The sequence below is a fragment of the Benincasa hispida genome, chromosome 6 (assembly GCF_027475165.1).
Source record: "Benincasa hispida cultivar pf3 chromosome 6, pf3_genome.v1.1, whole genome shotgun sequence".
Lineage (NCBI taxonomy): Eukaryota > Viridiplantae > Streptophyta > Magnoliopsida > Cucurbitales > Cucurbitaceae > Benincasa > Benincasa hispida.
The window spans coordinates 34375260-34394017 of record NC_143483.1 but is presented as its reverse complement, the minus strand read 5'-3'; positions in this window follow the sequence as shown (position 1 = coordinate 34394017).

Sequence of the window (18758 nt, the reverse complement as noted above, 5' to 3'; positions counted from 1 at the left end):
GAGCAAAGGCGTTGGACGATCGTGTAGCAGATGAGCGACAATATACGATTGCGTACGCAATCATCTAGTAAGTGAACGGCACTACACGATGAGATAGGCGATCGTATAGTAAATTCGCGGAGAGCTAAGTGATGCGGTAGACGATCGTGTAGTAATTGTGCAGAGCTCAACGATGCAGTAGGCGATTAAGCGGTAAAGCCCGGCACTAGACGATGCGAAGGATCGTGCTAAACGATAGTAATACACATTGTACGATAGCGTAAGCGGCACTGCACAATCGACGTCAGTGCTAGATGATGAGCTGCCCGATAAATGCTAGACGATAGCCATTGGACGCTAGACGATAGGCGTTGGGCGCTAGACGATGGAGTATGTGATGTGCGCAAGGCGTTGAAACTCGATATACGCTAAAGTTATGCTTTGAGGCAAAGGCCTAATAAGGGTTATAAAGGAAGGGAAGGAAAAACAAATTAATTGAAGACACTCACTAATTGGAATTGGCCGAAAGCACTAAGTGCTGGATGAGATGGCGGTTTGACCTTGAACAGGGGAGGCGGCAGGAAGTATAAATGGGAGAGGAACTTCAGAAGCTCGGTATTGAAAAATGACTTAAGCAAACTAAGTGAGATTAGTGCCGTTTGAAAGCTGGGAGAATCTAGTTTTTAGGTTATTTTTCTGGAGAAAGATCTAATATGGAGAAGAACAAAAAGTGAAGAATTTGCAAAAAGGGTAGATTCTCAGATTAATCAGAGCCTAGAGTGAAGATTTGAAGCTCCAAGCCAAACTACAAGGAATTTTCGGCTGATATTTTAAGGTAAGAAATTAACTCAATTCTAAACAAGTTTGTAGAAGGAAGTTTCTTAAAAAGAGTCCTGGATTTTGAGTTATGAATTTTTGAAGTTGAAACAGGGATCGGTGTGTAAGCAGGCAGTTGCTTGGGAAGATTAAACAGGCAGCTCACCATTGTGAGCGAAAGCGAGATAAGAAAATGAGGGAGAGCGAGAGTGAGTTAAGGAAGAGGTGGATCTCGCTAAGGATGAAAATCTCGCTGGTTTTGCGCTGAATCTCGCTGGAAAGTCACAAATCTCGCTAAAAACGACCAAGAAAAGCTAGGAGAGGCATAAAAATCATTTAAGAGCCCCGATAAGCTATGAGTGACTATAAATGATTTGTAAATGGCTTATAAATATTTTAATAATCCATGCTTTATTGACAGTTACTTTTATGTTGGTTATTTTACAAGAAGGTCCAAGCAACGCATTTCTCTAAAGTTTATAAACGCATACTAGTTACAAAGTTTATGAAATATGCTTTGGTACAATGGTTGAACCATGGTAGTTTTCAAATGAAGATTCTATGACATGTTTAAGTTACAAGTATTTGTATTATATTTTAAAGCATATGTGCTCTTAATGTTGTTGAGCATGCGTTAGCAAATGATATTCTTATGAAAACTATGTTTTCTGAGATCAAGCTTTCAGTAAGCTTGTTTTATGAAAATGTTTTCCTATCAAGTATTTTCAGCTCAATACTGAAGTACAAGGAGAAGGTATCAGAGCTGTACTAACTAGTTTCAGTTATGTTATGATTCTGATGCTGAAGTACATAGAGAAGGTTCCAGAATAATTCACTCAGTTCAGTGATAAGTTATGGTACCCTGCCTCAGTTATGATCCTTGACGTCAGGATCCAGTTTGCTCTACGTGCACATATGACAATTAATTAGTTCAGTAGGATTGAACCATAAGGGTTCTTTCCTAGCATTGGCTAAAAGGTGTTGAACAAAAGGGTTCTCACCTCAGTCCAGGATTATGTTTGAGAGATCGAACAAAAGGGTTCTCTCTTAAACATGATATCCGACGTTGAGATCGAACCACGAGGGTTCTTTCCTAGCATCGGCTAAAAGGTGTTGAAAAAAAGGGTTATCACCCCAGTTCAGGCTTATGTTTGAGAGATCGAGTAAAAGGGTTCTCTCTTGAACATTATATCAGACGTTGAGATTGAACCACGAGGGTTCTCTCTCAATCGAGATTTAGTTTAACTATGTTTTCAGATACAATGGTTTTAAAAGTTTTATGTACACGTTTGCTTGGCATGTTTTAGTTCCAGTATTATGTTTTCCATCTTTTAGTTTAAGCATGTGATTTATGTTTTTATTAAGTCACTCACTGGGCGAGTAGCTCATTCTTTCAAATGTTTTTCTTTTCCCAGGTAGTGGTCATCTCCCCAAGGTTAGTTGTCCTGCTGCTCTGCCACTCAAGGACTCCAGTTAAAAGTCCAAATTCTAAAGAGAAGTTTTAGGTGTTTATTCTGTAAATGTTTGCACATATGTGTTGCTCATACTAAGGAGTAGTAAAGTATATTAGGACCCATTGAACTCTCTATGTGTTAATATGATGTAGTTATGTTGTTGTTGATCCCTGGTGTTCTGAGGTTATTTTTAAAGTTTCATTAGTTTGGTAAATGATATATATGTATTCCAGGGATCTAAGCAGGTTAAGGATGTTAGTTAAGCAGTAAGTGCCACAAAAGGGTTGGCAACTACTGTCGTCACATTCACTTCTGGATTAAGAAGGGTAATCTAGGAGGGGGTGCAACAAAAATAAATACAAGAGAGAAAACTCACATGAGAAAAGTCAACATTCAATTATTTAAAAATCTTGAGCATAATAGAAGAAGGCCCATGATGTGATCGTAAAGGCACATACAAATCTTGCAAATAGGAGGAAGAAATACAATTGACCAACCAAATTCCTATAGAATACGATCCAAAACAGTTGGATACCCTAGAGTTCCATTGTGTTTAAGGAAGATGAAGAACAGGATAAAGGCACGACTAATATGAATGCACGACTAGAAAAACCACATTTCTTGATGTTTGCAGTTTTTTTCGAATACTTTTCACACTGACACAATACTTGACAGTTAAAAGTTGTCAAGTTTAAGTTTTTTCTCTTGTCAGTTTTAAAATTACAAGTAATAAGAAAAGAGTTTTAAAACCCTAAAATTAAAAACTTAACTTTTTTGTCTCTTCAACGACTCTCTCTCTTACAGTACCCCAACTCGCACGAAAAGGAAATTTTGACGCTTCTCGCTCTTGCCCTTAAATGTGAAGCCTCTCCCTCCTACTCGTCGATCAGGTGATGTCAGCATCGTTGCTATCTATCGACCAATGTCGTGCTGCTGCTATCACTTTCACCCTCACGCGCAATCGGTTATTCTCTGCCATGATCAAAATTCCTTTACATGTGAAGCTTGACGTCACTAGGTTTCATCACTGCACTCTCTAAATTTGTTTAGTTCACCATCGGTTTGCTTCCTACCAAGTATTTGACCCTTCCATGGGTTGGCTTAATTTTTGTTTTTACTCTCTAAATTTGTTCCCTCATGTCCTCTTCTCTTTAGCATCTCTCCACAGCATTTATCCTTCAAATAGCACCGACAATGTGCTATCTCACTGTGCTTAATTCAAGGTCATTACTTGGTTTTATGTGTGTATTTAATGATTTTATAGGTATTGAGCCTCTTCAAGTAGAATTGACCGTGACGAACCATTCGGGGATGATTTGGAGCACTAGGAGCTAAAAAGAGCATTTGAGGCTTCAAATGAGATAAAATGACCAAAATTCCACTGGGAGCGTAGCACGGCAGCGCAGTGGTGCCATGCTCAATGTTTTTTCCCGAAAACACAAGTTTTGGGAAATTGAAGATAGTGTCACAATCCTCCCCTCCGACATCGTGGCGCTACAACACCATGCGGCAAAGGCATAGCCGCGTGCACCCGCGAGGTGCAGCATTGCACCATCTACCCCTTACACTTCGACAAAGATCTATAGCACTGCAATGTTGTCCCCTAGTAATTAAAACGACGTAAAAGGTCGAATATCGTCCTTAAGGATCAAATGAACAGTTGTTAATTATCTATTTAGAACAATATTGATTTTAGCTTAAGAATTGAAATGTAAATTTCAATGATATTTTATTTAATTGTAAGAATGCTAAATGACTAGAAAAGTCGAGTGTAAATTTCATATTAATAGAATGTTTTAAGGTGTTGATTTCATTACAAACTTCATTAGGTGATATTGAGATTAATCACGAAATTATGCAAAACAATTTACCTAAATCTAGAAACTAAAGTTCGAATTATTATCTTTCGAAAACAACTATTTCTCATGCAATCCTAAATGATAACTAACATTGTGATACCAAATTAAGATCCATGGCATTAAACATTGTCATCAACAAATTTTACTATTCCCCTAACTATGTACATGATAAGCTAATAGCAATCCAATGTTATAGATCAGATTAAACATGCAACCTACCGAATTGAATATTAAATCCAACATTCATTGATGGCCAATCAATAGAAAATTAATAACAATAACATTGAAAGATAAAGAGTTCTACAACTCTATGAAATTATTAATTACTAAACTAAATCCATAGAAAAGAATTATCAACACCCTAAAACAAGAGAATCTAGCCACTCATGGTTCTCAAAAAAATATTCGCATAAAATTTTGACAACATATAAGTAACGAGAATTCAAAAAACAAGAGAAGATCACGTTTGGAATTCTCCTCCTTTGGTAGAAATCGCCAATCTCCTCTTCGTAAGCACGTCAAGAAGTTGAATGGTCTCCACGACAATCCTGAAGAAACTCTAAATATAGAGGACCTTTGAGCGGAAGTAGATCGTTCCAAACTCCATTGTGAAAGAACTCAAACATTTACAATCATACTAAATAGATTATGCATTAATCAACAACGATCAAATTGAATTCCCTCGAATACCAGCAACAAGTATCAACTCAACCCTCGATCAGAATCGGACATTATCATAAGATTACCTTGGTATTCTCAGTATGAGAATCCAGGATTTGTAGGCTCTTACTTATTTTGGTATGAGGGAAGGATTGGATTGAAGTAGGAAACGATCGAGTAAACGATCATACAATCGTGTAGTAGATGAAATTCTATCGCATAGACTCAACGCTCGATCATTTAGATATGAGTATCGAATGACTATCGTATAATAAACTAAATCCCATCGTGTAGTCATTTGATAGTCAATTGTGTTGGTCGTGTTGTAGAATCATTTTGAAAAATAATTGTTCACTTTTATTCCATTTTGCCATAAAAAAACCGTATAACCACCCACTAAGATCGGTTATTGAGAAAAAGAAATATCAATTATCATATAATTATAAATTATAAATAAATACAATAACTAATTTATCATATTACATTTATAACCTATAGTTTTAATATTGCATCATATGCAACATATAAACCATAATTCTTTTTATATTTTATGGCGTTTAATATAAATCATATTTATATTAACTCCTCCAATCAAATAATAATGTATCAAATACATCATATCAATTATATCATATATAATTTAATTAATTTAATTATATCATATATAATCAAATTCCCTCTTGTTAATTTGAACATTTCAAACTAACCCAAAAACTGATTCTCAACTTGAATCCATTGAGCTACCAAGGGGACCTTATGGACCTGTAGCTTGAAGCTCCAACGGTACATGAATAACTGATTAAACTCTTTAATTACATTAGCCACCATCCCTTAACTGTGGAGCACTCCACTAAAGACTGACAGCTGCACTCTTCGCACTACAGAAATATTTCTGTGTCCATTGGATATAACCAATCAATAGTGCGATAACCCTTCACAAAATGCTCGTAAGTACAACTGGGCCAAACTACCGTTTTGCCTCTGTAGTTACATATAACTCCTTAAGTACCACCAATTCCTCTAATGAACAATAAGTCACAGTCCCACTATGACTAAGTCCTCTCTTACCAAGAGAGGGTGTGGTCACTATGTTCAAAACCTAGAATCAGCCCTTAAGGGAGCAATTTATCTACTTACCCCTACATCGGGGAAGGAGTGAATTCCGTCTTGTGAAGCTAAGTTCCAACTCCCCAATCAAACAAATCTCCAAAAATGGTAGGCTTGTTCAGTTGGAAATCTGGCAACTCTCACCCATACAAATCAAAGGACCGCCTTCATAAGCAGGAGTTCACAACTTAATCACGATTTAGGTCATGTCACCTATGGTCATCCTAGTGAAATGTAAGTCTCTATTATCAACGGTGTTATATAAAGAGACTAATCATTGCGTGGTCCGATCTTATAAAAAATATTTGTATAGGATACCCTCCCCTGCATGTCTCTACATGAATGATCAGGATTAGATCATTTGTAGCACTTTACAACATTTGTAACATCTACAAAGCGGCATATCCGTAGTGTCACAAGGATAAGGTACCTAACCTTATCCATCTACTACATACCATTTAGGTTATTATTTAAACAAGATCCACTTGTATGTCTCTACATACTTATTTAAATTTACATAAAATAACCTCGAATCTTAGTTTATTGGATTAAGTAAATACTTATAAAATAACACTTATTTTATTAATAACAATATGTTTATACAGAGTTTACAAACTCCGAGATTACAAGGAGATTTAGGACATCATTCTCAACAATCTCCCACTTGTCCTAAAGTCTAGGAATACTAATATACAATACAAAGACATTATAAAATACAATAAACTAGGCCATACACTATACCCCAGTAACAAATTCTTCACTCTCTAACTCTTTTAGGGCAAGAACTCACTTCTTTAGGTCTAAAATTAGGTCATAATTTCCTCTTTCTTAATGTTGAGAGCCTCCAAATAAATAGAAGTTCCAAACTTGGCCCTCAAAATATCCAAAATTGACAAATTTTTCAAATAAAGAAAGTTGGAAATGATGCTGCGTTGAGATCAATTATGCATCGGGTTGTACCTAAGTTACGCGTTTAGCTATGTGATTGTCAAAAGTTTTCTTATATCAAGTCCAAGTATAAATAGGATATAAGCTTCTCGGTGCAAACCAAGGTCGAACATAGGGACTCGTTAACTAAAATGCTTGTGTAGTTGATGTGTTTATGGCAAGAGGTAAATAAATTACAACGGAGGAAAAGAAATTAAAAACATGTGATCATGAGTCTATGCGATGAAATTAATTAAGGAAGTGATGAACAACCTAAGAATGTGAAGGAAATCGGAAACGAGATTTCCGTGAGTAGCGGAAGCAAAACCATTCCAAATTACAATCATGAATCAACAAATCATTTACAGTCGACTTCAAAACAAGTGGTTATACAATGTACAGAGAAATTACAGCATGAACATCAAATGTACAGAAGGAAAAACTGTACTAACAATAGCAAAAATGTCTCCACACTCCGATGCACACTCTGATCAAACAACAGCAACCACGGACACTCGATCTACACGACTGCAACACTGCATGAAAACTTCGCGTTCACAAGGTCACGATCTCCTCCGCAACAGCGAATGGCCTCCGCAGCACCACAAACAGCATCCGAAAAACCTTGATGGTGTCAAGTAGAGTCTGACACCACCAACAAGGCGACCTTGGTATTTTCGGTGTAGGAATCCAGAGGGTGTGCTCTATTCGGACTTGGTGTGAGGCAGACAAGCGGAGGAAACAACGATCGCATATGCGACTGGGCAAGTGGGAGAAGTCGGAGACCTATCGTATTTGTCGATGCCCAATCGTTTAGATAAAACTATGCAATTGTCTAGCAAAAGCTATGCAATCATTTAGCTCTATCGTTTAGCTCGGTCGATTCTACACGATCATTTACCTTGGGCCAGCGATCGTCTAGCAAAGCTATGCGATCGTTCAGTAAACACTGAACGATCGTTTAGCTAGCACCTGCACGATCATTTACCTAGCCCAGCCGTCATTTAGTAAATCTATATTTACTTGACGACTTCCGTGAGTTTCTTTTCACCGAAGAGAAAACTCATATTCTTTTCAAACTTTTGTGAAAACTTCTGTAAAAACTCTTTTTTAAAATAGGAAATCGATTTTTTTTTAAACTCACGGTTACCATGATCAATAACCACCCACTACTTTGGTTATTTAAAATAAAAAGTATTAATTATCTAATAATTAATATTATTATAAACATAAATGATAACCAACTTATCATACTATATTTATAACCTATAGCTTTAATATTTCATCCCATGAAACATATAAACCATAGTTCTTTTCCTATTCCATGGTACTTAATGAAAATCTCATTTACATCAATCCTCCACTAGATGTATCTCAAACATCATACCGATTATATCACATATAATCAAAATACCTCTTGTCAATTTGAACATTTCAAATCAACACCAAGAACTTATCCTTCAACATGAATCCAGGCTACCAAGGGGAACTCATGGACCTGTAGATCCGAAGCTCCAACAGTACGTGAATAACTGACTAAACTCTTTAGTCACAGGATCCACCATCCGTTAACTGCCAGGCACTCCACTAAAGATCGACAGCTGAACTCTCCTCACTACAGATATATCATATGTTCATCTTAACCCATCAGTAGTGTGCCAACCATTCACAGATCGCTCGTAACTACAGTTGCGCCAATAACCGTTATGTCCCTGTAGTTACATCTATCTCCTTAAGTACCACTGATCCCTCTAATGAACATGAATCATAGTCCTACTATGACTAAGTCTTCTCTTCCAAAGAGAAGTTGTGGCCACTATGTTCAAGCCCCGGAATCAGCCCTTAAGGGAGTAATCTCTCTACTTATCCCTGCATCGGGAAAGAAGTGAATTCCATATTGTGGATTGAGTTCCCAACTCCCAGATCAGACAAGTCCCCAAAAAGGTAGGCATGTTGAGTTGGCAATCTGGCCACTCTCACCCATACTAATCAAAGGACTGCCCTCAAAGGAAAAAGTTCACAAAACGCTCAGGATTAAGGTCGTGTCACCTATGGTCGTTTAGGTGAGATGCAAGTCTCTAGTATCAACGGCGTTATATATAGAGTCTAGTCATCTTGTGGTCCAGATCTTAAACAAACTCTTTGTATAGGACACCCCCGCTCCACGTCTCCACACGAATGGTCAGGATCTACCATTTGTAGTAGTTTACAACACTTGCAAACCTCTACAAAGCGGGTCATATCTGTAGTGTCACCAAGATCAGGTATCCCACCTTAATCCTTATACTACAGACCGATTTAGGTTATCACTTAAGGCATTATCCACTTGTATGTCACATATACATGCTTAAGTTCACATAAGATAACTAAAGAGCTTTGTTTATTGGATATGAATAAATGTCACAATTAAATAACACTTATTTTATTCATTGAACGATGTGTATTTTTACAAAACAAGAAGACTCCGGGAGAATTAGGACACCAACCCCAAAAGAATGATCATGAGAACTCTAACAGAGCAACAACTTCAACTTGTATTGGGAAAATGAATGGAGAAAGCAGGGCTAGAGGAAGTCAATTCCAAGTTCCTAAATCTAACATTAAGGGTAATCCAGGCTTTCTAACATCCGTTCATCGCATACCTCTTGACGGCCGGCCACATTTGTCATATCTCTACGACGTATGTATGATGTAGCATAATGTTTTTTCTATATCTAGAAACACATCTTATTTTACTTAGCGAATTCCATAACTACTTATCCTCTCGGACAGTTGGTTATAGCTACTTGACTCTATAAGTGATCATAGGCAAGCATTTACGTAGTCATACACTAAGGAAATTGGATTAACCCTCAAAACTTAAACTTAGTACATGGTATCAAGCTTCCTTCTTACCCTGTGAAATTTAGTTACCCATGGCAAAGGAAAAAGAAATGGTATAGACAGGTGAGATGATGAAAGTAGTCATGATAATATATAGAAATGAGAAATATTGATTACAAAATGAGTTAATGTCTTTGATAGGTCTTTAAAGGATGTATATTTTCTATGTTAATTTTTCCAAAATTGTGTTGATTATTTTCTTTAATTACTAATTTTTTAGGTACAACAGTCCCTAAGGAGTTAAAGAGTCATTACAAGAAAATCAGGCCAAAAAGATTAAAATGACGAAGAAAATCAACAAATTGAAGAGAATTGAGTAAATACCCAAATTGCCATCGAATAAGGCTATTGAATAATTAAGCATCGAGTATTTAGCAAAATACTATCGTGTATAAATGAATAAGGGTTGTCGAGTAATAAACTATCGAGTCATCGTGTACTATCGAGTCTCTTCTTATTCATTTTTTCATCGAGTAAAAGCTATTAGGTAAAGGCCATCCAGCACCAAGTATCATCTAAAGCAGCATCGTGCATCAAGGATCGAGTATAAGACAGAAAGCTCGCTTTTTTACTGCAAAAAAAAAAAAAAAATGTGTTCATTCTTTTTTTACAGATTTTGACACAATTCATCCCCACATCTCACGACGCTTTGCTGCTGGTATAAATTTTGGTTCAGTTCTTCAGCAAAAGGGGTGTCACTTTTAGAAAGAAAAGAAGAAGATGAGAGAAAACCCATTTTTAGATAAAGAACCTTCGAAGATAAGAAAAAACCCCATTTTTTAGAGAGAGGTTTCAAATTTACAGAGTGATTCTTGTAATTTTTTTGTGAGATTCATTTAATTTGTATTCAGACTTTGTATCAATATGTAACTATCAATGGATTGTTTGAAGAATTTCATCATCCATGAGTAGGTAATCATTTTTCTTGGAGAATTATGTACATTGACATTTTCTTGAGACTTTTCCTTGAATTTTCTTCATGTAATTACTTTCTTTTGAATGTTCTTGCTGAGATTTAGAACTAAGTTAATTAAGATTGAATTGACGACTCAAGATTAATCAATTTTTATATGCAAAAATTAGTGATCTTGATAGAAAATGTGGACTTCTTTTCCACTTTTCTTGAAATAATCTATTAATTCAGAACATTTATGCAATCAATCTTAACTTTTCAGTCTTTTGATTTCAAGATTGGAGTAGTTAAGAAAACCCACAAGTTTAATGCAATTTAAGGATTAATTGTGAAATGTATTTAGGAAGCAATTAAGACCTAGATTAGGGTTAATTGTCAAATTAGATAATTAGGGTATTAGGAATTTATTCTTAATGAACTACTGAATAATTTAATTGCATGAGTAGTTAATGATAGAATTGCCTAGTTTACATAAAATCCCCAAGATTTCATTTCAATTGAATCTTATCTCACAATCTCTCTTATTTCTCTCATCAATAAATTTCCTATATCAATTCTTGTATTTTTACTTACTTAGTTTCTAGTTCTTAAATCAAATAACCTCCTATTTAATCTTTTGCATTTTGAAATTCAAGTAGTCTATTTTAGGCCAATTAATAGTGGTTCTCTTGGGATCAACCTCTTACTCCATTATTAGTACATATTAGTTCTAATTGTAGTTAGAGTTATATAAATTTCATTTGTTTTGGGTAATATAGAATTAACGACACCTATTTCACACCAAACAAATTGACATCGTTTTCGGGGAACCGAGCAATTGGCCTTTTAGAATTTTTGAATTCTTTTTATAAAAAAATAATAAAATGAAAAAAATAGTAGGTTTTAAACTTTCCTTTTTTGTATGACCCACTCCTCTCGAATTTTACTTTATGATTTTATTTTACATATCGACCACGAGGAGAGGAGATTACAAGGACAAGAAGAGAGCAAGAAGAATTTCAAGAGTTTGATCTAGAAGAAGAACTACCACAACCAAACATCATGGCGATGCAAGAGAGCAAACTTTGCAGGAGTTAGCGGAATCGGATTATAATCAACAACCTTTTGCATCATGTACTCAGAGACAACTGTCCTATTTGAACTCGAACCAGGTCTCGTACATCTACTTCCTACTTTCAGAGGGCAAACCGGCAAAGACCCTCACAAGCACATGAAGGAGCTCCACCTTGTTTGTGACGGAATGCGTCCTCATGGAATATAACTCTTCAACCAAATACGCCAACAAAATATGCCAACAAGAGTTTAATTAACTGATATTTTTTGTATGTATTGAGCACTAAGAAATTCGTGGTTCAAATCCCTTTGCCCCATTTATGCTAAAAAAAAACTATATACAAGATGCATTTGTCCATGAAAAATGGAAGAATGAAATAATAGTCACAAGAGTGAACAAAAGTATAAGAGTTGATGGTTTAATATATATATTTTTATACATACTTAAAACTTCAATAGGAGTCAAGTTTCACACCCTTTATTAGTTAATAACTTTTATTTTTTGAAAAACAATAAAGTTTCAAGTGGTGTTTATATGCTACATTTAGAGACATCTTTTGTAACTTTCAACATGAGTTCTATAGAATAATCTCCACCTTTTCAATGGAAAATTTCATGCAAAACAAGGATGAAAATTTAATTCCTTGGCCGCCATTAAAATCTCTACAAACTATTCGTCTGGTTCCTTCTATTTGTTTTGTTTATACAGTATTGTATTCAAATGTTCATGCAAAACTTAACAAGTTTTCTCCTTCAAGTACAAGTATAAACATAATTGGAGGTAGTCTCGGTGAGAACCAAGGTCGAACAAGGGGATTTTCAAACAAGAATTCAACTAAACAGGTTATGGCTTTTACTTGAAATCCACAAATTAATTAGGAAAATATTATTTGAATATATCAAGTTTTTGTTCATGTTCATAACTTTAGAAAGACTCCACCTCTCAGTGAGTAAGCCATATTTATCATTTTTCTATAATGCATGCTTTTGGTTATTTGAATGTAAGGTTGTATTTATCTCTAAACACATTCCTTACTTGGCTTAATGAGATCTACAGTTACTTTGTCCCTCGGGTAGTTGACTATTACCATTTGGTTTGATAAGCTAGATGGAACCAAGAGTCAGATTTAATCATGCATTAAGTCAAATGGACTTCTACTTGCTAATATATTCGTTGCAAGGTTATTTAACTCATCCCAACCCTCTAAATGTTTAGTTACTCATTGATGAATGAAATATAGAAATCGTAGAGAAGAGGGAGAGGAATATCATGATGTATTATTGTAGATGAGAGAGTTTGATACAAAATGTTGAAAATAAAAAGTGATAGGGTTGAAAAATTACCAGATAATGGTGAAAAAAATGAAGATTAGTCACCGGTAGAAATCCCTTGCTTCCTCCTGATTTGAGGATGAAATTGTTGGGTTTTATGTCATAAAACTCATAGTTTGTAAACAATAAAACTTATTTAAAATTTCAACAAGTTGTTATTGAATGTATAAATTGCTTATTTCGTTATACAAATAAATCCAATAAACTAAAATATTCATGACTATTACATGAATACTTGAACTTTATGTGGAGACATAAAAGTAGATCAAGTTCGAGTAAATAGTCAAAATGATCTTGGCAAACGACCACAATAGGCCCATCAGGGACTATGTGTCGCCCAAGTTTATGATTTCTGATGACGGCCAAAAATGCACGTTATCTTAGGCCTTTTATTTTGAATTATGAGGGCTGTTAAGCAGATTATGCGGCAATATGTTAGGAATTCATGAGAAAATGAGTTTGTGTCATTCAGCATTAAGAATCTCGGCTAACCCACTATTATGCGTTATTATGCATTCAATTGTCTATCTTTGTAGCTAATGCAGGAAGCGGGCGCAGATGCGAAAGCCGGGCTTGATAGAACACGAGACGTACGTAGCGGAATAAGGATCTAATTACACTCTAATTGCTTCTAATCAAAAGGAAATTAGCATGCAAAATGAAGGAAAAAACAGTAAATAAAAGGGATGGGATACAATCTTTGTAGCTCCCGAACACTTTTCCTCGTTGAATCTCGACCCGAACTCTTCCGAACCACTACTAAAGTTGACCTACTATTCTCTGGACTCAGAACCAGGTTGTGGGACCCGATGAATGAAGAAAACCGAGAGAGAGAAAGAGATGGAAAAAGAAATGGATTTTCTTTTGGTTTGGGTTTTCTTTTTTGAACTTCACTCAAAGAAAAGAGTTCTTTTTAAGCCCAAATTTTGAAAACTATTTTGGCAAAAAATGGCAAAAGTTTTTAATCCAAATTCAAAAGCTCATTTTATAGAAAAAACCATGCAACATTTGCATGAAACAAATCCATAAAAACCTAACACCTATAATCTACTATCTTAGTGGGCTTAATGTCTCCACTATAAGCCAACATCTAGCCCACTATTTTGTTAGTGAAATTATCCAACAAAATTTTAGATTTTTCCCACTAACTATAGTCAAAGGGCAAAATAGTCATTTTGTCAAAGTCAAACTTTGACCAAAAAGTCAACATTTTGACTTTTATGATTTTTTTCGTGTTGACTAATTTTGACCTCCCGAACATGAATCTGCATTCATTTTCTCGAAATTCAAATCACATTTGAATATAAGGTCATTCAAAATTTGACTTTTCAAAGTCAAAAGTCAACTCTTTGACTTTTTACATCTTTGACTATTTCCATTATTTCCGAGCTTCCAAATATGAACGTATTCATATTCTTGATATTTAAATCACATTTAAATATTAAAGTTGTATCTCAAAATTGAAAACCGACTACTATATCACATATACTTGTCGGTTTCTCTCTCTTCACCTAATTCGAACAATTCGAATCATTCTATCATACTATTCTAAGTTTATTCCATATGAGCTAATAGGGGAACCTAATGGACCTATAGATTATGGGCTCCAACGATCCTAGATTAGCTGGCTAAACTCTTTAGACAGAGCTAATCAACATTCATTAACTAACAGGTCATTCCACTATAGTCCCGTAGTTGTACTCCCCTCACTATAGATATATTTGTGTCCATTTGATACAACCATGATTAGTAAGCTAATCCTTCACAGGTTGTTCGTAATCTCGGCTGGGTCATAAAAACCATTTTAGCCCCAAGACTACATCTTGTTCCTTAAGTTCCACTGATCCTCTAAGTTTATTCCATATGAGCTAGTAGGGGGACCTAATGAACCTATAGATCATGGGCTTCAACGATCCGAGATTAGCTGGCTAAACTCTTTAGACGGAGCTAATCAACATTCGTTAACTAACGGGTCATTCCACTATAGTCTCGTAGTTACACTCCCCTCATTATAGATATATTTGTGTCCATTTGATATAACCATGAGTAGTAAGTTAATCCTTCACAGGTTGTTCGTAATCTCGGTTGGGTCATAAAAACCGTTTTACCCCCAAGACTACATCTTGTTCCTTAAGTTCCGCTGATCCTCTAATAAACAATTGATTTAAGATCCAACCTATAAACCGAACCCCTCTCAGGCCAAGAAGAAGGTGGGACTCCTTGTTCAAGACCTAGATTAAGTACTAAAGGGAATAACCTATCTACTATCCCTATAACAGGTAGGAATGAATTCCATCTTGCACCCTATATTCCCAACTATCCATCTAATCTTACCCCTGAAATGGGAGGCTTATTCGGCCAGCAATGATGAGCTGCCCTCACCTATGCAGATCTAAGGATAATTCCGAGTGAACAGAAGTTCATAGTTAGCTCAAGATTAAGATTAAGTTACCTAGATCATCAATTAACGAAATAGTCAGTTTTATACATAAAACGACATTTAGAATGTAAAAAGTGATTATTTCATAGTTCAGTCTTATGCAAACTCATTGCATAGGATGCCCCCACTAACATATCTCTATATGAAGGATTTAGGATCACATCGTTTGTACTAACTACAAAGTAGGCCGCATCCATAGTGTCCCCAGAATAAGGCGCCTAACCTTATTCATATACTATAGACCATTTTGGCTATATATTTGAACTTGATCCACATTTATGTCACTTCATAAAGTTTAAACTACATTAAATAGCCTCAGTACCTTAGTTTATTGGATTCAAGATTACAATTTCAATAACAACTTTATCGAAAAATAAAACAGAATATGTTTATTGATTTACAAACTACGAGTTTTAGGACATAAATCCAACAGGGCTATCGCATAGACGACCGCATGCGGAGAAATTCTATATCGAAAAGGCCAACGCATATGTTCAAAGCATAAGCGTTACGATAAACAACTGCATGCGTCCATCGCATAGAAGTTGCAATCATCAAGCGATTGCGGTCATCGTGTAGAAGTTGCAGTAATCAAGCAAATGCGGACATTGAAAGATTGTGGCTACACGATATTAACCATAATAGTGGGATGAACGCAAGGTTAGTGGAATGGAAACATTAACGCATATCTCGAGAAAATCAAAAGATGATGTTGACATTTCACCTACCATACCGTTAGCAGCAGAGAATTCAAAAAAGGACAAACGCGTCGCGAATGTCAGAATCATAGTAGATCCATTAATGTTGTCGGTGATTAAGCTTTATAAATAGAAGTCGATGAGCAGAATTTCATTTTATCCAAGTTTCTATCTTCGAATGGATCCTTGTGATCCAGACGAACGCGTTAGAAGAAAGCTTGAGAGTTCTTCATCTCCTTCATCCATTCCGAGTGACGACCGAAGCCTTCGTCGGAGTTAGATCTCGAGAGAGTCAACTCCACCGCCCTTCCATGGCACCACCGGTAGCCTTGACACACATCCGCTGGAAGCATGATATTACTTCCAGCTGGTCCTTTCATTTTCTCTTCTTTTCTTAAATTGTATCGTATTACATTTTGGCTTAAGAAATTAATACATTTGTTGATCAATGCATTTCTATGTTTTCTTCGATTCCATCTCCATCTTCCTTTACTTAGCATCTTTAACATTCATTGCATCACTTAGTGAGATTGCCAGAGTATCGCATACTTAATCATGCTGCATAGGAATATGAAGCATGTAGCAAACCTCCAGGAGTTGTGCGTTGTGTAAGTATTGTGAGAAAGCCTTATTTGCTTAGTTCGAATCTGTAGCAATGTCTGTCTATAGGCAGATGCAATGCTTGTCCATGAGTAAAGTCAACAACAACTAACTGCCTGAAAGGGTAAGTGGTTGGTCGCATTAAGCAATGTAAGCAAGTATTCACTAGAGATGGAAATAATCTTACGTCAGCCAAGTTTATGCAGTTACCTTGTCTTATAAGCGCATCATTCATCATTTAGGTATACTTGAGAGAGTAGTCTAAAAACCAAATCTAAGACTCGAGAGAGCGGATTGGAACGCATAAGTAAGAATGGGGAACTTAGGAATAAGCTCTGTTTGCTATTATACAGCATATGCACCCTACGGAGAGGATATTGCATGCATTCAAGAAGTAGGATTCGGTGGTATGTGGTCATCTTGGTTATGTGTGGGAGCGCATGAGCAGGAATAGAGACTTAGGAATAAGGTCTCTCAACACTTCACATATACATGGCATGCATCCTAGAATTAGGCGCAAGTGTGTGTAGCATGATCGCATAGCTTACATTGGCTGAGGCAGCCCTTGCGATCAAACTTAGGGTTGCGATGAAGACATCCTCACATTTTATCTATTTTTCTATGCATTTACCACGCGTCAACAGTTGTCGTGTCTTCACCTCTCATTCAAACTTCCAATGCTTTGTCTGTTAGTTAGGAGTATGAGTAGTTTGTAGCTTAAAACCCCCCCATCATTCTTTTATTCATCCCTTGCATACACATCACCGCATACATTTAGCTACAAGTCTTTGAGTTCGACCTCGGATCACCCGAGAAACCTGCGTTCGCGTTATACTTGGCGTGAGCAATAGAAAACTTGTGACAAGAACACAAGGTCATCGCATACATTTGTAAACGCATAATTTCATTCCAATGCATGACCACCAACGTATGAGAATTAATGCATAGCTCAAGACATGCATCGCATATTGCGTTCACTAATTTTTGTCACCAATTTCTCACCAGGAATCATGAGGCAAGTTCTTGACGGATCAAGATTCGAAATGAAATCAGTGATGCTCTAGATGATTCAAACTGCCGGACAGTTGTGCGGTAGGCATGACGAGGATCTACACGCCCACCTCCGAAGTTTTATTGAGATCTGCAATACGTTTGTGTTCCCTAACATCTCCGCTGAAGAGGTTCAATAAACACTGTTCCATTTTCGTTGTGTGACCAAGCACGAAAATGGGTTTATTCTCTCGAACCAGGGGAGATTAACTCTTGGGAACAGGTAGTGGAGAAGTTCATGAAGAAGTATTTCCCTCTGACGAAAAACTCCAGAAAGAGGAAGATGATTACCAATTTTGAACAGGATATCGAGGAATTGCTCAGTGACGCCTGGGCACGGTTTAAGAGGCTGGTAAGATATTGCCTGCATAACGACTTATCAGACAGTTTACATATGGAAATTTTCTACCACAGATTGAACCCTGCATCATAGACAGCTGCCAATGCAGCAGCAACTAGAGGTCTGCTTGATAAGACATACGATGAGGCTAAGAATATACTTGATCGCATTTTTAAAAATCATGAAAACTAGAGAGAAAGAGATCAAAGATTAAGAATCAAAGACAGTGATGCAAATAACGGGGCCATCGCATTCCTTCAAAACCAAATGACTACGATGATAAATTTGATATAAGGAGTCTTATTCAGTAGCTAGGAACGCATAGTGGGCAAGTCAACGCAATCAACAAAACGAGTGCAAGTTGTGCTACTTACAGTGAAAGCCATCCAATGGAAGATTGTTGGAGGAACCCTCAATCTGTTTATTTTGTGAAGAATAATCCGTTTTCCAATATGTATAACCCTAGATGGACAAACCACCCTAACTTCGCGTGGAAAAATTAACAACAAAATTTTCAACCAATAGCGTAAAAGGAATGGCCACCAGGATTTTTCCCTCGAACAAATGGTCAACCGCAAAACCAAGCCAGCAGTTCGTAAGCACCGCCATCTTCATCTTTGGAGAGTTTACTGAAGCAATACATTGAA